The 24,007-nt window shown below is 45.8% G+C and overlaps 2 non-coding genes across 2 annotated transcripts; one reads left to right on the plus strand and one right to left on the minus strand.

The window, feature by feature from the left end:
- The first annotated feature begins 2,697 nt into the window (after positions 1-2,697).
- On the plus strand, positions 2,698-2,780 carry trnas-uga (transfer RNA serine (anticodon UGA)). The gene has a single exon. It is a non-coding gene; the product is annotated as a tRNA-Ser (tRNA).
- Positions 2,781-17,099: 14,319 nt separating this feature from the next.
- Positions 17,100-17,171, minus strand: trnae-cuc (transfer RNA glutamic acid (anticodon CUC)). Its single transcript has one exon. It is a non-coding gene; the product is annotated as a tRNA-Glu (tRNA).
- Between the last annotated feature and the right edge of the window lie 6,836 nt (positions 17,172-24,007).

The following is a 24,007-nucleotide window of genomic DNA, read 5'->3' on the forward strand; positions in this document are numbered from 1 at the left end:
TTCTTTAATAAAACTTTCTTAGTTCTAGTACTCCAGACTCCAACTGAGTGATCCATTTCTGCTGGTTTGGCAACCCAGTTACGGGGTACGTAACAGTAGCCAGCCCAAAAATGAGAATCAGGTGCCTCAATTAGAGCAACCAACAGAACAAATGAAAACCTGAAAACCTGGAATAAGGAAACATGGACTGGACCTTGAACCGGAATTCGGACTTCACGGACTGGACCAGGACAGTTTGCATAAGAGGCCTTTGACGACGTGCCGCACAGGGGGTTGTTAAGATCACAAGATCACAAGACAAAGGAGCAGAAGTGGGCCACTCGGCCCATCGAGTCTGCTCCGCCACTCCACCATGAGCTGAACTATTTTCCCATCCAGTTCCAATATCCGGCCTTTTCCCCATATCCTTTGATACCCTGACCAATCAGATACCTATCAATCTCCTCCTTAAACACCCTCAAAGATCGCAGCTGTATGTGGCAACGAATTTCGTAAATCCACGACCCTCTGGCTATATCTATATTAAAAAAAATCCTCATCTCCATTTTAAATGGGTATCCTCTAATTCTAAGACTGTGGCCATTTGTCCTGGACTCACCCACCAAGAGAAACAGCCTTTCCACATCTACTCAGTCCAACCCTTTCAACATTCTAACTGTTTCTATGAGATCCCCTATCATTCTTAAATGTTGCTACACGAAAGCTACTAGCATGGATCGAAAATTGGTCGACAAGCTGGAGGCTAAAGTGGAAAGAAAGCGGGACTTTTCTGGTTGGTTGCCCGTGACCAGCTGTGTTCTGCAGAGTTCGGCGTTGGAACGGATTCTTTCAAGTTATGTGCGCAAGGTTTGTATGACGGATTTGTAGCCAAGTATGTGGACGATAAGAAGATAGACGTAGGGGCAGGTAGCGTTGAGGAAGCGGAGATTCTGCAGAAGGATTTGAGCAGTTAAGGAAATTGGGTAAATAGTTGAGAAATGGAGTATCGTGTAGGGAATTTAATGGTCATGCGTCTTGGAAGAAGGGATAAAGCTGTCTATAAACGGGGAAATTTTTCAGAAATCAGAGGTGCAAAGGGACCTTGTGTAGTATTCGCTAACGGTTTTCTTGTAGGTTTAGTCGGTGGTAAGGAAGGTAAATGCAATATTAGCATTCATTTCAAAAGGTGTAGAATCCAAAAGCAATGACAGAATGCTGACGAACATAAAGCATTGGTCAGACGGCACTTGCAGGGTCCATAGAAGGTTCACGAGAGTGATGCCGGGAACGGATGAGGGGCGTTTGATAGCTCTGAGTCTGTGCGCCGGGTAGGGGCATCTGATTGAAACCTAACGAATATTGAATGGCCTGGTTGGAGTGGAAGTGCGGAGGATGTTTCCTGTAGTGGGGGAACCTAGGACTAGAGAGCACGGCCTCAAAGTAGAAAGATTACCGTTTAGAGCAGGGATGAGGCGGAATATCTTTAGCTAGAAGGTGTTGTCTGTAGCATTCTTCAAGTCAAGTCAAGTCACTTTTTATTGTCATTTCGACCATAACTGCTGGTACAGTACACAGTAAAAACGAGACAACGTTTTTCAGGACCATGGTGCTACATAATCAACACAAAAACTACACTGAACTACGTAAAACAACACAAAACTACATTAGACTACAGACCTACCTAGGACTGCATAAAGTGCACAAAACAGTGCAGGCACTGTAATAAATAATAAAAAAGACAATATGCACAGTAGAGGGCAGTAGGTTGGTGTCAGTCCAGGCTCTGGGTATTGAAGAGTCTGATGGCTTCGGGGAAGAAGCTGTTACATAGTCTGGCCGTGAGAGCCCGAATACTTCGTGCCTTTTGCCAGATAGCAGGAGGGAGAAGAGTTTGTATGAGGGGTACGTGGGGTCCTTCATAATACTGTTTGCTTTACGGATGCATCGTGTGGTGTAAATGTCTGTAATGGCGGAAAGAGAGACCCCGATGATCTTCTCAGCTGACCTCACTATCCGCTGCAGGGTCTTGCGATCTGAGATGGTGCAATTTCCGAGGCAGGCAGTGATGGAGCTGCTCAGGATGCTCTCAATACAACCTCTGTAGAATGTGGTGAGGATGAGGGGTGGGAGATGGATTTTTCTCAGCCTTCGCAGAAAGTAAAGACGCTGTTGGGCTTTCTTTGCTATGGAGCTGGAGTTGATGGACCAGGTGAGATTCTCCGCCAGGTGTACACCAAGAAATTTGGTGCTCTTAACGATCTCTATGGAGGAGAGTGGTCACAAGCGGCCATGGAGGCCAAGTAATTCGGTGTATTTGAAGCAAAAATGAAAATGTCTTGAGTAGTAGAGACGTCAATGTGTACTGGGGAAAAAAGACAGTAGAATGGAGTTGAGGGGTAAATAAATCTGCTATGGTACAATGTCCGTAACATTGTACAGACGCCAATGTGAGCCCTCGGAACTCACATTCTGACCTAACGGTGTAGAAACAAATCCTAAAGTAGTCCAATCATACTTCTGTATCGGAAGGATGATCCCCAGTTTCGTTATTGCAAACAACTGGTATTCAGCCAACACACACAAAATGCTGGTGAACGCAGCAGGCCAGGCAGCATCTATAGGAAGAAGTACAGTCGACGTTTCGGGCTGAAACCCTTCGTCAGGATATTCAGCCCTCTCTTCAGGTGTAGTGCCCGGTCGGAGCTCAGTCTTGCCAGAGCTGCGATGGCCGAGTGGTTAAGGCGTTGGACTTGAAATCCAATGGGAGATTTCCCGCGCAGGTTCGAACCCTGCTCGCAGCGCTCTCAGTACAAGCGTGGGGAATTTGAACTCTATGCATCCTCCCTATTGAGTTGACTGACAATATTTTTGCCCGTATGAAAGATGCATTTCTACAGATTATGTGGAGTTCATTTGTATTCCTAATCTGATCAATTGTTTTGAGAAAATTTAAACTATCTCCAGATTGGAGCTTTACCGTCTCGTTAATCTAAATGAATCAAACACTCTGAACGGATCCATCAGCGTCAACGGCTAGAAGTGGACTCCAAACTTTGACTCTACGACAGACATGTCGGCGTCTTCTGAATGGCCGTCTCTAACCATAACCAATTCCTGTGTTAGTGCCGTTCTAACAGAGTCTACGCAACAACATTAGCGGCTCTCTTAAACGTTTCCTTTGCTCAACAGAAAGGCTTCCCCTGATGAAGTCTCCGGTATATCTGCAGATCTGTTGCAAATCCCTGCTATCAGGCGATAGAAGCGACCGAATGTCATTGACTGGAGATGCCCCGATCCCTGAGATTAGACGTTGTACAGTTTCTCCCGGAGATCCAGCCTGCCGCTGTGTAATCTGTAATCAGGTTTTTGCAATTTAAGTCGCCGTTTTTTATAATACATCAGCTGGGGAGTCCAGTTCCATGAGTTTAAAGACTTGCTGAATTTGAAAATTTAGAAACATTCCTTCCTGTGTGGGGACAGATCGTTACATTTCGGTCGCCCATTATGCTTTACAATCCCTCATTTCCTTAATGTTTCAGAAATGCCCCTGCAGTATGTCCTATTTAAATTAGCTGTCTTGTAAAATCCACAACTCCGAGTCGTGGAGTAGTCTATTGTGTCAGGAATGTGCGGGCAGATACTCCTGTTTAACTCGGTTTTAAACAGTAAATCCTTATTCTACAGCTAATTTTCCTGGACTGCACGTCTCAGGCGTGGCCTTACATCGACTGCTATTTCCATATTCTACATTGTACAGTCTTAATTTCAGCCGTTCAATAGAGCACCTACACTTATCACGGGAGGTAAGTCAGTTGAATTGTTCTGGGCTTCTCCAGTGCTGCGGTACAAATAATCAGAGTAAAATTACCGTCACCAGTCACCGCACCATACTCAACCTCAGAAACCTCCGTCCGGGGAATCGTTGTTCGCAGGCGCCATCTTGACTGGAGCGCCTTGCCCAATCTGAGTTCCACTCACTGGCTGGATTTTGATTTGCTGAGTTCTCGTCCCGTGTCCAACAGAAGGTTGAAACCAGTAACGTGTTCGTCAATAATTCCTGCTCGTTCGGCGGGGGCGAGTTCGATAAGCTGAGGAGTTGATAATTGACTGATATTTCCACCAGTCCAATGACGGCCGCATTTCTAGATGTGAATAAACACGAGATTCTGCAGCTCCCGAAGCAGAGTTTCGGCCAAAAAATATCAACTATGTCCCGCCCCCCCCCTCCCCCGGAATAGCCCCCATAGATTCTGATGACCCGCTGAGCTCCTCCCACATTGGCATAACTAACGGTAATCCTATTGACCTGCGTCCAGTGACGGGCCAACGGAGGGATCATACGCTATTGGCGATTACTTCCAACTGAAAGTAGAATTTCCAGCCATATACACCTCCGCGTGTATCCACAACCGCAACAGCTGCTGATAAGAAGTAAAATATCCAAATATTCTTCGAGAAACAGCACAGTTAGAACATAAAAAATACAATTGAGTGCAAAATGATCAAAGCAGTCATCGCATTGCTGAATGCGCCGATCGTGCATGCGGCCTGGTACAGCCGCTCCGATCTATTCTTTTACTTTCTTCTTCTTACTTTTTAATTTACTTTATTTTTTGTATTTTTTTTCTCACGGTAACACGTCGAAGCTGCACCCTCTCTAACATGCTGGTAGAGAGGGTTTTATTTGGGTTTTCCTTAGTGCTGGAAATGGTTACATCCCGACACGAGGGACAGAAGCAAAGTCGCATTGTGTATTCCACGGACCGGCAAATTCCGGTCGGCTTAGCTAACAGAGCGGCGGACACCCCTGCTGAAATCCGGAGGAAACCACACAGAGCATGCAGAGGGGAATCACAAAGCCGAGGAAAGAGGACCGGGTCGAAACAACAGAGACTTTTGGAGAAGAGGAGTTTCGGTGGGTAATACCGTTCTGCCTGACCGGAAGTGCACCGAGAGCGGTAAGCGTAAAGGAGTTGGGTGCTTACTGTTCTGGCTAACAACGGATGGTGCAATCCGGGGTATATTACGAACGAGGAACGTTTTTGCAGACTGGATATTGAACTTTTTACCGTTGGACTTCGGCCACAATCCACCGTGATACAACACTGGCGGCACGGGAGGTCGTTCCTGCCTGGGGCCATCGAACATGCAGCTCCTTCCGTGGAGGGTCAGACACCCTGAGCCAATAGACTGGTCCTGGACTTATTTTCCATCTGGCATAGTTTGCATTTTGTTGGTTGATTGTTGTTTTTTTTTTGTATTGCTATATTTACGCTCTATTCTTGGTTGGTGCGGCTGTAACGAAACCAAATTTCCCTCGGGATTAATAAAGTATATCTATCTATCTATCTATCTATCTATCTATCTAATGAGAATGTTTGTGCCGAATGGTTATAGAATTAAACAGTTCAACCTATCCTCGCTGATGCTGATTCGAATGCAACGTTACCCGGAATGCCATGCGACTCAAGTTTCTGAGGGAAATCTGCAAGGACACTACTGATAGCGATTGCACCCAGATGCGTCTGGTCGGAACGATGCTTGGCCTTTCGGCGTCGGCAATAACCAGGGATTACCAATGACTTCGAAGTTCTGGGCTCACTGCACTTGACACATCCTTTTCACAAGGATGTTGCCTGGATTGGAGAGCATACCTTATAAGAATTGATTGAGTAAACTTGGCCTTTTCTCTTTGGAGCGACGAGGGGGGCGGGGAGGGAGGGGAGAGGGGCGGGATAAGGTGTGACCTGATAGAGGTGTTTAAGATGATGAGAGGCATTGTTCTTGTGGATAGTCAGAGGCTTTTTTCCCAGGGCTAAAATGGCTAACACGGGGGATGGGGGGGCATAGTTTAAGGTGCTAGGAAATAGGTACCGAGGGGATGTCAGGGGTAAGTTTTTCACACAGAGAATGGTGGGTGCGGGGAATGCACTGCCGGTGGCGGTGGTGGAGGCGGATACAATAGGGTCTTTTAAGATCCTCTTAGGTAGGTAGGAGGAGCTTAGAAAAGTAGAGGACTACGCGCTAGGAAAATCTAGGCAGTTTCTAAAGTAGGTTAAATGGATGGCACAACATTCTGGGCCGAAGGGCCCGTAACGTGCTGTAGATTCCCATGTTCTATGTGTAAGACTTGGATGACGCAGTACCATTACCTATTCAAAACTCACTCAGCTATGTAAATTACTGGAAATACTCTGACGTTCGTGCAGCATCTGTTGAAATAGGGAAAGAGTGACCTTCATGTCGAAAACTCTGCATCGGGCATGGCAAGGAGAGAAAAAAAAAACGTATAACTTGAGTCGGGCAATGAGGAATAGAGCGGACAAAGGCCCTACCTCTGATATTGTCAAGCCTATAAGAAATATCATGGAAATGGACAGAAACTGGCCGAATCATCACTAGTTTAGCTGCGCCTTTGTTCCCTCGGAGACTCTGTATAATAATGCCGATGTTATTCACGGCTGTACGGATATAGAGCCCCTCGCTTCGCTTACTGACGTACATCCTTAGTTGTTCAGGGGCAATTTAACGCACTGTGATAAATTCTTCCATCGAAATCAGCTCTGGCTTTGGAACTTGAAGGGTTAATGATGCTGCGAGTTACATGTGAACAAGGGTAGATTTTCTTTGCAGGCGAATGGAACGCCAAACATCAGGAAACTGATCATTTTCAGGCCAGCAAAGTGTAGCTGCTGAATTGTCGAATGCATAATGCGGGGCCAAGAATGCGTAAACCAGCTTGATCACGGAAACGGTTACTTTCTAGCCAGCCTTGCTGCTCGCGGCCTGATAAATGAGGAAACGCGCTGTAAGGAGGCCACATAGTGTCGGTGATGACGCAGAGACGGGTAAGAGAGAGGGATGTTTCCGCTGGAATATTGTGCGAGGTGAGCCAGTGCTGTGGTAATGGCGGAGAAGCCAGGAGGCCTCTTCAGGAAGAAAGATAATGGAGTGATGTTTGTCAGAACGATCCCTGTGTCGTAGATGGACGAGGATGCTAGCAGCGGAAACAGTGATCGGTGAGCAAGGCTTAGCTTTTGTTAAACTGTAAATCCGGTTTACAGAGTACCAGTGCGATCGCGGGGAAAGTAGAGCGGTACTGGGGTTGTCCCGGGAAGGTCGGCTCATTAAACTGATGTAGGATAATGAGGGTAAGTCAATCTTATAGTGCCTGTACTCTGCAGACGAAAGTGATCTAAAACATAGTTAATTCAGAAACAAAGGTTCTGAACTTAAAGAAGGGTAACTTTGAAGGTATGAGACGTGAGTTAGCTAAGATAGACTGGCAAATGACACTTAAAGGATTGACGGTGGATATGCAATGGCAAGCATTTAAAGATTGCATGGATGAGCTACAACAATTGTTCATCCCAGTTTGGCAAAAGAATAAATCAAGGAAGGTAGTGCACCCGTGGCTGACAAGAGAAATTAGGGATAGTATCAATTCCAAAGAAGAAGCATACAAATTAGCCAGAAAAAGTGGCTCACCTGAGGACTGGGAGAAATTCAGAGTTCAGCAGAGAAGGACAAAGGGCTTAATTAGGAAGGGGAAAAAAGATTATGAGAGAAAACTGGCAGGGAACATAAAAACTGACTGTAAAATCTTTTATAGATATGTAAAAAGGAAAAAAACTGGTAAAGACAAACGTAGGTCCCCTACAGACAGAAACAGGTGAATTGATTATGGGGAGCAAGGACATGGCAGACCAATTGAATAATTACTTTGGTTTTGTCTTCACTAAGGAGGACATAAATAATCTTCCAGAAATAATAGGGGACAGAGGGTCTAGTGAGATGGAGGAACTGAGCGAAATACATGTTAGTAGGGAAGTGGTGTTAGGTAAATTGAAGGGATTAAAGGCAGATAAATCCCCAGGGCCAGATGGTCTGCATCCCAGAGTGCTTAAGGAAGTAGCCCAAGAAATAGTGGATGCATTAGTGATATTTTTTCAAAACTCGTTAGATTCTGGACTAGTTCCTGAGGATTGGAGGGTGGCTAATGTAACCCCACTTTTTAAAAAAGGAGGGAGAGAGAAACCGGGGAATTATAGACCGGGTAGCCTAACGTCGGTGGTGGGGAAACTGCTGGAGTCAGTTAACAAAGATGTGATAACAGCACATTTGGAAAGCGGTGAAATCATCGAACAAAGTCAGCATGGATTTGTCAAAGGAAAATCATGTCTGACGAATCTCATAGAATTTTTTGAGGATGTAACTAGTAGAGTGGATAGGGGAGAACCAGTGATGTGGTATATTTGGATTTTCAAAAGGCTTTTGACAAGGTCCCACACAGGAGATTAGTGTGCAAACTTAAAGCACACGGTATTGGGGGTAAGGTATTGGTGTGGGTGGAGAATTGGTTAGCAGACAGGAAGCAAAGAGTGGGAATAAACGGGACCTTTTCAGAATGGCAGGCGGTGACTAGTGGGGTACCGCAAGGCTCAGTGCTGGGACCCCAGTTGTTTACAATATATATTAATGACTTGGATGAGGGAATTAAATGCAGCATCTCCAAGTTTGCGGATGACACGAAGCTGGGCGGCAGTGTTAGCTGTGAGGAGGATGCTAAGAGGATGCAGGGTGACTTGGATAGGTTAGGTGTGTGGGCAAATTCATGGCAGATGCAATTTAATGTGGATAAATGTGAAGTTATCCACTTTGGTGGCAAAAATAGGAAAACAGATTATTATCTGAATGGTGGCCGATTAGGAAAAGGGGAGGTGCAACGCGACCTGGGTGTCATTGTACACCAGTCATTGAAAGTGGGCATGCAGGTACAGCAGGCGGTGAAAAAGGCGAATGGTATGCTGGCATTTATCGCGAGAGGATTCGAGTACAGGAGCAGGGAGGTACTACTGCAGTTGTACAAGGCCTTGGTGAGACCACAGCTGGAGTATTGTGTGCAGTTTTGGTCTCCTAATCTGAGGAAAGACATCCTTGCCATAGAGGAAGTACAAAGAAGGTTCACCAGATTGATTCCTGGGATGGCAGGACTTTCATATGAAGAAAGACTGGATGAACTGGGCTTGTACTCGTTGGAATTTAGAAGATTGAGGGGGGATCTGATTGAAATGTATAAGATCCTAAAGGGATTGGACAGGCTAGATGCAGGAAGATTGTTCCCGATGTTGGGGAAGTCCAGAACGAGGGGTCACAGTTTGAGGATAGAGGGGAAGCCTTTTAGGACTGAGATTAGGAAAAACTTCTTCACACAGAGAGTGGTGAATCTGTGGAATTCTTTGCCACAGGAAACAGTTGAGGCCAGTTCATTGGCTATATTTAAGAGGGAGTTAGATCTGGCCCTTGTGGCTACGGGGATCAGTGGGTATGGAGGGAAGGCTGGTGCAGGGTTCTAAGTTGGATGATCAGCCATGATCATAATAAATGGCGCTGCAGGTTCGAAGGGCCGAATGGCCTACTCCTGCACCTATTTTCTATGTTTCTATAAGCATACAAGATTCTGAGTCAGAAGTCCCATACTGAAAGGACTTCTCTCCTTAATGGAGTCCCTGCATCGGACGGGCGTAGATTGAGACCCGGTCCACTGCTCATACGAAGCCGGAGAAGCTGTCTCCCACAAATATCTGTGCGTCTCTCCATTCTCCCTCTATAAAAGGAAGCTGGGGCTGATTGCATCCGATTCCCGTTCGCACTGAAACAGAACATCGCTCCTTGCTGTTAAGTGGTTGTGACTATCCCCAGCGTTTGCGCAATCTGTTTTCCCCGACCTGGATTTTCTTTTTAGTAAAGCGGATTTCGGTCGCGTACCAGTGTGAAGTAACAGGCAGGCAAAAAAAAAATATAAAAATAAATTAGTCTAACCCCTACCCGTAGGGGCGAGGTTTGTCGCCCGATTACCGGTTGGCCGGTAAATCAATATAATAACAGTTGTTGGCCATCTCCCTGTCTTTTGTATTTTTGTTGAAATAGATAATGCACGATAATGTATTCAGTATATTATTGAATTAAATAACAGAGGGATATATCCTCCGCACAATCGGTGAGGGGACATCCTTGCCCGCAATATGTGCGGAGAGAGTTGTCTCCTTTGAAAACGGAACGGAGGAGTCCCAGTCCTGATACCTACATAAGAGCTCCGCTCAGTGAGAGCCGCTAACTTCCTCGTACGAGGCCGTCAAATCCTTCGTACAATGCCACCATTATTGATTGGGTAGTCCCTCTGACTATGTCCGCAGATATGTGACAAGAGCCCTTTTATCAGAGAGAGTTGAGTACTGTGTGGTTAATGTTCACGGGCCGATTTGCAAACCATCGGGCGAGACAATTTGTTGGAAATGGGATGGATGATTGCATGTAGGTTGTCTTTATAACTTAAGAGATTTGGAGAATTGGCGTCAATAAATCTAAACGGAGCACCCTCTCTTGCTGCCCTCTGTGGAAAGGCCATGACCAAACACATGAACTATTTCTCCTGCTCAGTCCGAACGCTGATAATACCCCAGAGGCCTCCAGCTTCTGAGTTTAAATGAAGGGACGGAGTGATTCTCTTTGTCATGTCCGTGCGGTGAAATAATGCTCTCTGATGGTCAACACAAGACTGTGAGGAAAACGGTGGCCGAAGTAAAGAAGCGAACAGGAAATCCAGAAAATGCGTGTAACTCTCTCTTTCTCTCTCTCTGTCTATCCATCTCCCTCCCTTTTTCACTCTCTCTTGCTTTCTCTTTGTCTCTTTATCTCTCTCCCCCCTCTTTTTCTCTCGCTCACTCGTGAGTGCGCTGTCTCTCGCTCTCTCTCTCTCTGTCTCGTTATCTCTATCTCACACACTTTCTCTGTCCCTTTATATATCTCTCTCCCTCGCCCTTCCTCTTTCTGTCTTTTTATCTCTCTCTCTCTCTTCCCCTGGTTTTCGCCCGCCCCGACTATCTCGCTCTCTTTCTGTCTCCACTCTGCCCCGTCTCTCTCTCCAACTATGTCCCCTATCTCCCGCTCTCAATCTCTCTCCCCTAACACACGCACACTCTCTCTCTTTCTCTCTCTGTGTCTCTCTCTGTCTCTCTCTATTTCTCTCTCTTTTTCTCTCTCACATTCTCACTCTCTCTCGCTCTCTCTATCTCTGTCTTACTCTCTCTTTCTGCATCTTTTTCTCTCTCTCACTCTTTTTATCTCTTTATATCTCTCTCCCGCTCTCCCCTCTTCGTATCCCTGTCTCTTTATCTCTCTCTCTTCCCCTGTCTTTCTCCCGCCCCCGTCTTTCTCTCTCCCTCTCCCTGTCTCCACTCTGCCCCGTCTCTCTTTCACTGTATTGCTACCCCACATCTCCACGTCCCCATCTCCTGCTCTCAAGCTCTCTCTCACCCCTAACACAAACACACACTCTCTCCCTTTCTCTCTCGTTCTCTCTCCCTCTCTCTCTCTCACACACACACACACACACACACACACACACACACACACACACAGAGTCGCTCTCTGTCTCTCCCTCCCTTCCTCCCTTCATCATTCCCCCCACATTGCGCACAAGTCTGAAGCAAAGAGTTACCATTGAATGGTCATGTTCAGAGGTAGACACTGAGTGATTTGGATGGGGGGCGGTTGTAGATATATAAAGACCTCAGCTGGGATGGGTTGTACAGGTAACATGTCATGATGGAGTGGCGATTTTCCAATAAATCTGTTCCCCTGATTTCGATTCCCTAACCAGAGAACGACCCCGTCTATCGCCCTACACAATCCCGTCGGCAGAGCTCCATAAACACCACCCTCGCCTGTTGTCACAGATGCGGTTTAAGGGCCGCGCACGCAGTCGTCATCAGCCAATCGTCATCAGATGACGCGCAAGAGAACGTTCCTCGATCCCAGGATCTCACGTTTTAACCAATGGCGGCACAACCGAGGGGTTGTTCCCTGCCGCATATCCCGCCTCCATCTGCCTCCCAAAAGTCCGTCCAAACTTGAACAAAGTAAAACGAAACAAATTGTTTTACTTGCTTATTTGTTATTTTTAATTGTATTATCATTGTTATTATTATTTCTCTACTGGATTATGTATCGCATTGAACTGCTGCTGCTAAGTTAACAAATTTCTCGTCACATGCCGGAGATAACAAACCTGATTCTCATTCTGTTTCTGATTCTGAAAATCCTGTTTTTAAAAAATGATTTCGACATGCCTCTGAGGGAAGTTGGGAGCGTTGTCAGCGCGGCGAATTAAAGACGATGACAAGAGTTTACCTCCTCTCACCGGGGGAGAGGGAAAAAGCATTGGTGAAAGACAAGCGCTTTCTGTTCACCGTCAAGTGCGGTGTGGGGTTTACTATTGAGAGCAAGTTTGGACCAGCCGAAGTCTCATTGAATATCAGGCCGGACTGGAGAAAGCAAGTGGTCTGCTCCTCTTTCTGTTGTCTGTTTAAAAAAAAATACCAGGCCCTTCTTGGACCGGCATGCTTCATCAGTGGATGTAATAGGGACCGGTGCTTGGAGCCCTGTTGTTCACAATCTGTGTCACCAATTTGGCCGGGGAATCATTTCCATGACTGAAAGTGGCACAAAATTTGGAGCTAACGTTTGTTAATGATGCAGAGTTGTTACTTTATATTCTGAGTACTATCCAAACCTACGTGTCTGTTATGATGCTGCTGACATTTCTGTCAAGAGGGGTCAAAGTTGACGTGGACAAGCTGATTGCGTGGGAGCTGGAGTCCAATGTGGGAGATGAGATCTCACACGGTTCTGCAGAACAGACGGCATCGCCAGTCTGTTTAAATGGCGAGGGAGTGCGGTGCAGTGAGTAGTGAGGGAGATCAAAGGTAAATGCAAGAGTTACTATGTGAAAGATCTCACACAGTTTTGTTGGGCTTTATTGAGACTGCACCTGGGGTATTGTGCGAAGTCCCCCTCTCCTGGTTTAATAAAGGTCATGTAATGCAAAGAACAAACTGCTGTCGGAGCAGGGGAGAGCGGGTCAGGCAGCATCTGTGGATGGGAATGGACCGTACTCATTTCAGCTCGACGCACTGCCTTTCAACTGAACAGAGGGTAGACGGCTAGTATGGGGGGGGAGCGGTGGGCGTGCAGCAAGAATTGTGAAGAAACCGGCGAGTGTAAGTGGGGAGGTTTAGTAGGCAGCTGGATACTGGAGACTTGTGGTACGCCACAGAGTTCGGGAGCGGGACCTTAGTTATTCGTTCTGTATGTCAATGATTTTGATGCGAAATCACTCTTTATCATTAAGTTTGCGTATGACACTAAACTAGGCGGCGCTGTTCATAGAGGAAGATTACTGTAGATTATAAGGAAGTCTCGATCAGTTAGAGAAGTGGGCGGAGACGTGGCAAATGGATTTCAATACAGATAAGTAGGAGGTAGTGCATTTTTGAAATGAAACTTTGCAAAGGAATTGTGCCATAAATGGAAGGGCATTAGAGAGTGCAATTGACTCGAGTATCCCCGGAGCACAACTGCACAGTTCGTTTAAGTCGGCGACACATGTCGACACAATGCTGAAAAGCCGTTTATCAGGCCTGCTTTCCTTATTCAGGGCAACAATAAGGAAAGTGAGTTGGGACATTACGATACAGTTGTGCGAGTCGTTGTCGAGGCTGTCGTTGCAAAGCACAGTTAGGACTCTATTAGAAAAGATGCCGTGAAACTGGAAAGGGAGCAAATAAATTTTACGATGATGTTTTCAGGACAAGAAGACCTGCGATACATAGAGAGTTTGTCCACGCTAGGTATTTACTCATTACAAGATAAGGAGAATGCGGGCGACTTTATGCAAGATTCTTAACTGATGAAGGGCAGAGATAATGTCAATGTCAATACCAATCCTCACAGAGGAATCAGAAGTGTAGAGAGTGAGCAGTTTCAAGTTCCTGGGTGTCAAGATCTCTGACGAATTAACCTGGTCCCAACATATCGATGTAGTTATAAAGAAGGCAAGACAGCGACTGTACTTCATTAGGAGTCGGAACAGATTTGGTATGTAAACAAATAAACTCAAAAACTTCTATAGATGTACCGTGGAGAGCATTCTGACAGGCTACATCATTGTTTTGTATGGGGGATTCGGGGAGCTACTGCACAGGACCGAAAGAAGCTGCAGAGGGTCGTAAATTTAGGTGGCTCCATCTTGGGTACCAGCCTACAAAGTACCCAGGACGTCTTCAAGGAGCGGTGTCTCAGAAAGGCAGCGTCCATTATTAGGGACCTCCAGCACCCAGGGCATGTCCTTTTCTCACTGTGACCATCAAGTAGGAGGTACAGGAGCCTGAAGACACACATTCAGCGATTCAGGAACAGCTTCTTCACCTCTGCCATCCGATTCCTAAATGGACATTGAACCCTCGGACAGTACCTCACTTTTTAAATGTATATCATTTCTGTTTTTGCAACCATTTTAATCTATTCAATAGACGTATACTGTAATAAATTTATTTATAGTTATTATTATTACGTGTTTTTTCCTTCTGTATTATGTATTGCATTGAGCTGCTCTGCTAAGTTAACAAATCTCACGTCACATGCCGGTGATAATAAATCTGATGTTGATTCTGATTCTGTTAACAGTCTTTTCCCCCCTAGTGCAGGGGAGACCAAAACTCGGAAAGTGGGTTTAGGCTTCGATGAATATGGGCGCAAAGCAAGAAGTTAGAACTGGCTGTGTGGGCATCGTTCTTGGAATGGTTCTTTGAGCCGAAGAGCCTGTATCAATTCAGTATACCTCCGCGAAACGTATCAGTGGGATGCGTCAGATATGACTAGAAAGGTACAATGTGGAAGTTAAGGGTAAAGAGGAATGCTTGCTTAGCAAGCGAACTACTGCTCTCATCCAGGAGGGGGCGATACCGTCATTTTTGCAAGGTGATCATACGGTCTCTGACTCGATGTCTGCTTCGGGAGCACGTGGAGCTTTCCCCTACCGGGGCGAGAGCGTCAACACGAAGCCGACGATCAGCTACCAACAGCTGGAATCAGAATGGACGCAGGTATGTTCGCTGTCCTCTTCCTAACTAAATTGTCCTGCTGGTGCACGTTTAGACAAATGGCGAATAGCTCCGAGGACGAAGCTGACACATGCGCTAAATGGACACAAAACAGTGATTTGGTCCGACTGGTAAAGCAGACTGGGATAATGGAACGTTCCAACAATTCCAGTGCAGGAATAGTTCAATCACTCCACTCACCGTGCAGAGATTCTTCTAAGTGAAAGTAGCAGGAGGTCCTGAATCAGGAGGATGTAGACAGGGATGCAGAAGCAGTTGTTGGGGATAATGAGACAGACCAGGGAATAGGCAGGGTCTGATTCACTTCGTGGCCGCCCGGATGTGGAAGACTCCTTGAAATCCCGTTTATAACAAGCAGCGCCAGATTATTGGAGCATTTGGGGAGTTAGGAGATTGCATGACATGAGTACAGTTCATATATTGGAAGGACAGCAGTCAAATTCCCGCTGATTATCGGGGTGGGGGGGGGGGGCGGGTGCGCTTGCAGTTTTCAGCGCTGAACAAAATTGTTTTCAGTGGTGGAAATGGCCGAGGAGCAGAATGCAACACATTGTACATAGATGCCAAATCTGTTCCGACGTGTTATCGCAATAATGAATATCTGGACTTATGACCAATGGTGAGCGTGTTTTCTGAAAATATGCTTCGACACTGAAGTGGGATGGGAACTTTGATAAACATAAAGAAGGTTAGAAAGTGTATGGTCATGCACTTTGGTGGAAGAAATAAACGGGCAGATTATTATTTAGATGGGGAGATATTTCAAAATGCAGAGTGCAAAGGGACTAGGGAGTCCTTGTGTAAGATATCTTAAAGGTTAACACCCAGGTTGAGTCGGTGGTGAAGAGGGCGAATGCAATTTTGGCATTCGTTTCTAGAGGTATAGAATATAAGAAAAGGGATGTGATGTTGAGGCTCTATAAGGCACTCGTGAGACCACACTTGGAGTATTGTGTGCAGTTCTGGTCTCCTTATTTTTAAAAAGATAGGATTCAGAGAAGATTCACAAGAATGATTCCAGGAATGAAAGGGTTACCGTATGAGGAACATCAGGCAGCTGTTGGGCTGTATTCCCCAGAGTTCATGAGAATGGAGGGGGGGGGGCGGTGGTAATCTCGTAGAAACATTCTGAATGTTAAAAGGCCTGAACAAATTATATATGGCAAAGAGAAGTATAGGACAAGAGGGAACAACTTCAGGACTGAAGGACGTCCATTTAGAACAGAGACGCGGAGAAATTACTTTAGTCAGCGGGTGGTAAGTCTGTGGAATTTGTTGCCACGACTGGCTGTGAAGGCCAAGTAATTGGGTGCATTTAAGGCAGTGATAGATAGGTTCTTGATTAACCAGGGCATCGGAGGGTATGGGGTGAAGGCAGGGGAGTGGGGATGACTGGAAGAATTGAATCAGCTTATGATTGAATGGCGGAGCAGACTCGGTGGGCCGAATGGCCTACTTCTGCTCCTATATCTCATGGTCTTATGGACAACTTCAAAGGAAAAAAAACGGTGTATGGAATCGTCCTTGACGACTGGGGTAATATTTTCCAACAAGAGGATAACTAGAGATATCAACACGCAAAATACCGGAGGAATCAAGGACAGGCTGCATCGGAGGGAAATGAACACGGAATGAGTCGTGTAGAAACTCTCAGTCAAAAATTATTCAATTTAGTCTCCTTTAACTGAAAACTTAATCCTAAGAAGCACCCCTTCACCTTATCCGGTACAGCTACGTTATTTCTATATTATTGTTACCAGAACGGCACACACTAGTCTAACTGGCCTAAAAAAAAATCTTACAGATTTGTAACAAGGCTTCCCTGTATTTGTATTATGTCGCCTTCTCCTCGTTGTCTACATATGCTGCCACTTTCAGTCATCTTCAAATGTCCAAAAGTTCAAAAGTAAATTTATTATAAAAGTGCATTCTTTTCACCATATTTCAGCCTGAGATTCATTTTCATCAGGGCATCACAGTAAATGCAAAGAAACAAAATAAAAGCAATGAATCAGCATCAGAAACAGCTTTAATATCATCGAAATCTGTCCTCAGATTTGTGGTCTTGTGGCGGTAGGACGTTGTAATACCTAGTATAGTAATAAGTACTGTAAAGCACAGTAAGAAGGACTATAAATTGCATCGGGTAAAATTTAATTCCCTGACCGGGAATCGAACCCGGGCCGCGGCGGTGAGAGCGCCGAATCCTAACCACTAGACCACCAGGGAAACTGCTATTCAACTTCAAAGAAAGTGATGACTAACCCAAAGAAAGCTGTGCAAACACAAGAAGATATTCGTAGCAGTACATTCGCCAGTAAATACGTAATACATGTTCTCTGCGTGAGCTGTGAAATTCTTCAAACTGTAACCATGAGTTGTGAAGTCAATTCAGCACTGAGGTGAGCGGTTATCCCACTCTGGGTCAGCAGCCTGATGGTTGAGAGGGAATCACTGTTTTCCTGGCTCTAGTCGAAAATGACCTGTGGCTTCTGCCACCCCCGCCCCCCCTCACTTCCTGATAGCAGCAGCGAGAAGAGAGCATGCTCTGAATCTTTGATGCTGTGATGTCAGCGCTCCTAGTAGACGTACTCTCTGCAGGGAATACAATTAGCTCTAATGAAATAGCCTGTATCCCTTACTTTATGTGCACTTTTTCTTTCACGGGCATGGTGTTTCTATACCAGGTCTTGATATACTCGCCACCGCACAACCGTAGAAGTTAGATCAAAAGCCGAACATTCGTAAACGTCTAAGTGAGGAGGGGAGCTGCCGTGCCTCCTTTGTAATGGCACCTTCGTGCTAGATCCAGCAGAGATCCTCAGATGTGATAACTTTAAAGTATTGACCCTCTCTACTTCTGGTACTCTAATGCGAACTAGTTCATGCACCTCCGGTTTCCCCCATCCTATAGTCAGTAATCAGCTCTTTCGTGCTGTGAAAGTGAATGAGCGGTTGTTTTGTTGGAGCGATCAGGTTTATTATCACCGGTATGTGTCCTGCAATTTGTTAACTTAGCAGCAGCACTTCAATGCAATACATAATATAGAAGAAGAAAATAATAACCAATAAATAAATTACAGTATACGTATATTGAATAGAATAAAAATTGTTGCAAAAAACAGAAATAATATATATTAAAATAGTGAGGTAGTGTTCACGGATTCAATGTCCATTCAGGAATCGGATGACAGAACTGTTCCTGAATTGCTGAGTGTGGGTCTTCAGGCTTCTGTACCTCCTACCTGATGGTCACAGTGAGCAAAGGGCGTGTCCTCGGTGCTGGGGCCCTTAATAATGGACGCTGCCTTTCTGAGACACCGCTCCCTGAAGATGTCCTGTAGGCTAGTACGCAAAGTGGAGCCGATTAAATTTACGACCTTCTGCAGATTTTTTTCGATCCTGTGCAGTAGTCCCGCCCCCCCCCATACCAGACAGTGATGCAGCCTGTCAGAATGCTCTCAGAATAGAAATTTTCGAGTGTATCTGTTGACATCCCAAATCACTTCAGATTCCTAATGCAGTATAGTCGCGGTCTTGCCTTCTTTATAACTACATCGATATGTTGGGACCAGGTTACGTCCTCAGAGATCTTGACACCCAGGGACAGATTCAGGCAGACTTGCAATCTCCCTGCTTTTTACTGATTCACCCCTCACCTTTCGTACGGAAAGCAATAGCGGTGTCATCAGCAAAGTTAAATGTGGCCTTGGGGCATTATTTAACCTCAGTCACAAGTATAAAGAGAGCAAAACAGTGAGCTAAGCATCCAGCCCTTCGGTGTACTTGTGCTGATGGAGATTGTGCAGGAGATGTTCGAAGGTTCAAACGTCCAATTCAATGTCAGAGAAATCTATACAATATACATCCTGAAATGCGTTTTCTTTGCAAACATCCGCGAAAGGAGTTGAGGATGCCATCACCTACCTGCTGAACCGTGTCTACGCCCACCTGGACAAGCCAGCGAGCACTGTGAGGGTCATGGTTTTTGACTTCTCCAGTGCGTTCAACACCATCCGCCCTGCTCTGCTGGGGGAGAAGCTGACAGCGATGCAGGTGGATGCTTTCCTGGTGTCATGGATTCTTAATTACCTGACTGGCAGACCACAGTATGTGTGCTTGCAACACTGTGTGTCCGACAGAGTGATCAGCAGCACTGGGGCTCCATAAGGGACTGTCTTGTCTCCCTTTCTCTTCACCATTTACACCTCGGGCTTCACCTACTGCTCAGAGTCTTGTCAGCTCCAGAAGTTTTCGGATGACTCTGCCATAGTTGGATGCATCAGCAAGGGAGACGAGGTTCAGTACAGGGCTGCGGTAGGAAACTTTGTCACATGGTGTGAGCAGAGTTATCTGCAGCTTAATGTGAAAAAGACTAAGGAGCTGGTGGTAGACCTGAGGAGAGCTAAGGTACCGGTGACCCATGTTTCCATCCAGGGGGTCAGTGTGGACATGGTGGAGGATTACAAATACCTGGGGATGCGAATTGACAATAAACTGGACTGGTCAAAGAACACTGAGGCTGTCTACAAGAAGGGTCAGAGCCGTCTCTATTTCCTGAGGAGAGAGAGGTCCTTTAACATCTGTGGGACAATGCTGAGGATGTTCTACGAGTCTGTGATGGCCAGTGCTATCATGTTTGCTGTTGTGTGCTGGGGCAGCAGGCTGAGGGTAGCAGACACCAACAGAATCAACAAACTCATTCGTAAGGCCAGTGATGTTGTGGGGATGGAACTGGACTCTCTGACGGTGGTGTTTGAAAAGAGGATGCTGTCCAAGTTCAATGCCATCTTGGACAATGTCTCCCATCCACTGCGTAATGCACTGGGTGGGCACAGGAGTACATTCAGCCAGAGACTCATTCCACCGAGATGTAGCACAGAGCATCATAGGAAGTAATTCTTGCCTGTGGCCATCAAACTTTACAACTCCTCCCTTGGAGGGTCAGACACCCTGAGCCAATGGGCTGGTCCTGGACTTATTTAATAATTTACTGGCATAAATTACATATTACTATTTAACTATTTATGGTTCTATTACTATTTATTATTTATGGTGCAACTGTAACGAAAACCAATTTCCCCCGGGATCAATAAAGTATGACTATGACTATGGCTATGACTAAAATAGAGGAGTACCCCAAAGAATGAACGACAGTTAAATGTAAGAACCCCGAAGTGCCTCCCACCAGCTCCCCTCCCTCCCTCGCGTAAGCAGCAGCAAGCAGCAATCCCCCCTCGCCCCCCCCCCCCCGCACCGGCAAAAAAGGCACCCGCTACCGAGCACAAGCGTGAGCAAGGCAATAACAAAGACACAGACATGCAGTTACCCCAAAGACTTCGCCTTTCACCCGGTGTTCGACATACTGCAGGCTCTCTCCCTGATAAGGGAGAAGGAAGTGACTCCATTTTCTCAGCGAGCGGGGAGATATAACAAACAACTCGCCGGGTTAAAAGTCCGTTCTGTCGTTTTTTCCGTGCTCTGTGCATGAAGATTGCAAAGTTCCTGGGCCTTCGGGCGCACAGCAGATATCCAAACACCCCGAAGACGTTCAGGTCTCCTGTCGTGACACTGACCCTCGGTTCTCCCGTCTCCAGAGCCCCGAGACCTTTGGTTTCCAAATTCGAGCGAGAACCCTTGGCATGCAGAACAACAACGGCCAGCCCTGAAAACCCGAGAACGGATCCCATTCTAGACTCTCTTCTCTCCTGTTGGCGTCAGTAGTTAACCTCCCTCACGTTCATTGAGTTCCACACTGCAACGGAGACTTTGAGTTATGACTTGTCTCCAACAGCCCTGGCGTCAGCTGTAAAACCGACTGAGGTGGACATCACAGGGGAATGCAGATTCGGGGTAATCTTTTCCCCTCAAATTCGCTGTATGTAGTGGGGAGTTGTGAGTGCAGTGGCTGCATATCTGGACTGTTGAACGGACATTGAATCTCAAGTCCACTTCGCATCCCATCAGCGTTTTTAGTCAAATTCCGTGGAGTTATCTGATCCACAACCTATGTTAAGATGTCTGACGTCACCTGTATCCACCGGGTTCAGTGCAGTCATTTATGGAGGAAGGGTTGTCAACCGGAGCTGCACTGGCCTCTATCTGGGTATACAAGTAAACAAAACTTTTCCCGATGTCTCGTGATGCTAGAAATCACTTGGTTGGTCTAAACAGCTTTAAAGTGGCTGAATAAATAATAAAAATCTGACTCAGTTAATAACGGATTAACAAGAGACTGGGATAAACTCTTCCGTGAGTGTCGACGGTGAAATCCAGTTGGACTCAGTAGCTTCCTACTACTGGATACTATGGATGTGGAGAGAACGTTTCCTATGGTGGGGGAGTATTAGACCAGAGATCCCAACCTCAGAATAGAGGGACATAGAGGGACATCCACTTACAACAAAGATGAGGAGGAATTTCTTTATCCAGAGGGTAGCGAAAGAGATAAGGTCGTGTAGAGTAAATACAGGGGGAGTACGGAGCCACGTTGTTTAGTTTATTTAAAGAGAATGTTGATAGGTCCTTGACTAATCAAGGCGTCAAAGGTTACGGGGTCAGGCAGGAGAATGGGTTCAGAACGTTAATAAATCAGTCGTGTTGAAGTTGCAAAGCAGATTCGATAGGCCAACTAGCCTAAGTGTGTTCCCATGTCTTATTGTCTATCTACCAACAATTATGCTTCTCTCTAGAGGAACGCGGGACCTTCAGATATGGATGGCATCCATTAGTCTCGCGAGACCATGGATCTGCGCCTGGAAAGACTTGCTTCAATCTCTCCAGGGCACAGGCCTGGGCAAGGTTGTATGGAAGACCGGCAGTTGCCCATGCAGTAAGTGCCCCTCTCCACGCCACCGATGTTGTCCAAGGGAAGGGCAAGGGCCGATACAGCTTGGCACCAATGACGTCACAGGAGTTGCCAGGGCGAGGTTGAAAGGAACGTCGGACCGCCTTAGGGACTCCAGCTCCGGATTTGTCCTCCGGGTTTCCTCCCGAAGCATTTCCCATGAGTGGGCATTGCCACAAGGCAGAGGAAGTTTGAAATCAGAGTTTTCTTCAGATATATCTTTCTCCTTATGGAGGTAATGGAATCAACAGATCACCCGACCATGATCCTCAACGTCACATTGCCTATAATTTTAAATAAAGTGCCCGGATCTATTTCAGCCCGAAAATTATTTCCAAGCAGCCACTTTCCGGAATAGTTTCACACTGGAACTGTCGGTGCATTGCGCAGAATTACTTGCATTAACTGGATTTTAAATTCATGACGAAGATTCGATAAAAGAGGTCAAAATTGATAAAGAACCATTTGTAATACGGATAGTAAGATCTGCGGTTGTTCTTCGGCAGATGTTTCTATCTCGGTTTTTCTCTCAAACAATGCTAGTGGGTTTGAATTTGGACCCATCAGATATCAAGTTTCCTTTGGTTCATGCGTGCACCCTGATGCATTGCGATAGTTAAAATACGTAAGGTGTTCCCATTTATAAACATGGAATGGAACATCTCACCGGACAGGTGATGCTAGAACTGGTTACATAAATGGCAATTTAATGTTTCCATTAATTTATCCGAAAGAGGTGGTTCCACAAGGCGCGGGGTGGGTTGGATGATCTACAAAGGAGATGTCATCTAGACGGAGAGGGAATAGAAGAATTGACCGACTACGTTGTTATGACTACGGCTTTACCAGGGTAAATTACTAGATAAGCAAATGTGGTCTTCTTAGGGGGAGAATGAGCGGAGATTAAAATTATGAAGGACGATGAGTGAGAAAGTGAGATGTATTCATTTTCTTAATAAGACAATAAAGGGGAATGAGGAAAATTGAAGTATTTGGTGGGAAGATTAGAGGAGAGAGAAACATTTAGATTTTCGAACCCAGTGTATCAAATAGAAACAGAGAAACATAGAAAACCTACAGTACAATACGGGCCCTTCGGCCCACATAGTTGTGCCGAACATGTCCCTACCTTAGAAATTACTAGGCTTACCCATAGCCCTCTATTTCTCTAAACTTTATGTACCTATCCAAAAGACTCTTAAAAGACCCTGTCGTATCCACCTCCACCACCATTGCCGGCAGCCCATTCCACACACTCACTACTCTCTGAGTAAAAACCTTACCCCTAACATCTCCTCTGTACCTTTGAAAGTCCAAGTAAGCAATTTCCGCTGACTGTCCTTTATCTCTGCTGTCTGTTATTCCACAAACTACTCAAAGTGATATTTCAACCCTGAGGAAAGTCTTACTGACTTCGGTCCAGTTTATCACACGGAATGCCTCTTGAGATCCCCGAAACTCCGCCCTAATAACGCCCCTAAACATCTTGTCAACACCGAGGCACTAACATATGCTGAGGAGGGGCTCTTCCTCCTGGATTATCGATAATCAACGAGCGTTAATCAGTATTAATATACAGAATGGAACCGTCCCTCCTGTCGGGGCAGTGCACTGAAGCGCAATTTTACTCCTTGTTTGTTAAGAGGCTGGAAATAACATCACGTGTTGTTGCAATCCATTTTGTTATTTTAATTTGCTTGAATCATGCAATGTCTTCCTCATATAAGTGGATAAATCAGAGCGCAGTCACACACTCTGGTCGGGTACATCGAGTTGAAGGCAAATGTTTAGTGGCGTCTGCCACTGAGCAGATTGTGCATTGGGGAACATTTATAGATGCAGCGGAGCAGAGATTAGGACAAAAACTCTTCACTGCATCGAGTATTGTTAAATCAACAACGTTGATTTTGGACCTGCTTTTTACGTTCTCTGACCGGGAGTGCAATTCTACTACAAAACTGGTGCATTTAATGTTCATCTCAGGCGCACACTTGACAGCAGTGTTAAACTGGAAGACAATTGCGCACAACTGTAGGAAATGGGACGTGCCCTAATTCACAAGATTAAAGACGTTTACTATCCCTTCCTGGCAGCATTTTGCATTCCCGGTAAGTTATGGTTTGGATTTGTGCATATGGTATACAGCTTTATTTTTGTTATGCATAGTGTAACAGATTGATTAACACGTCCTCATCGCAGATATCCTTGTCTCCCGTTT

This window comes from Mobula hypostoma, chromosome 31 (genome assembly GCF_963921235.1).
Source record: "Mobula hypostoma chromosome 31, sMobHyp1.1, whole genome shotgun sequence".
NCBI classification, from domain to species: Eukaryota; Metazoa; Chordata; class Chondrichthyes; order Myliobatiformes; family Myliobatidae; genus Mobula; species Mobula hypostoma.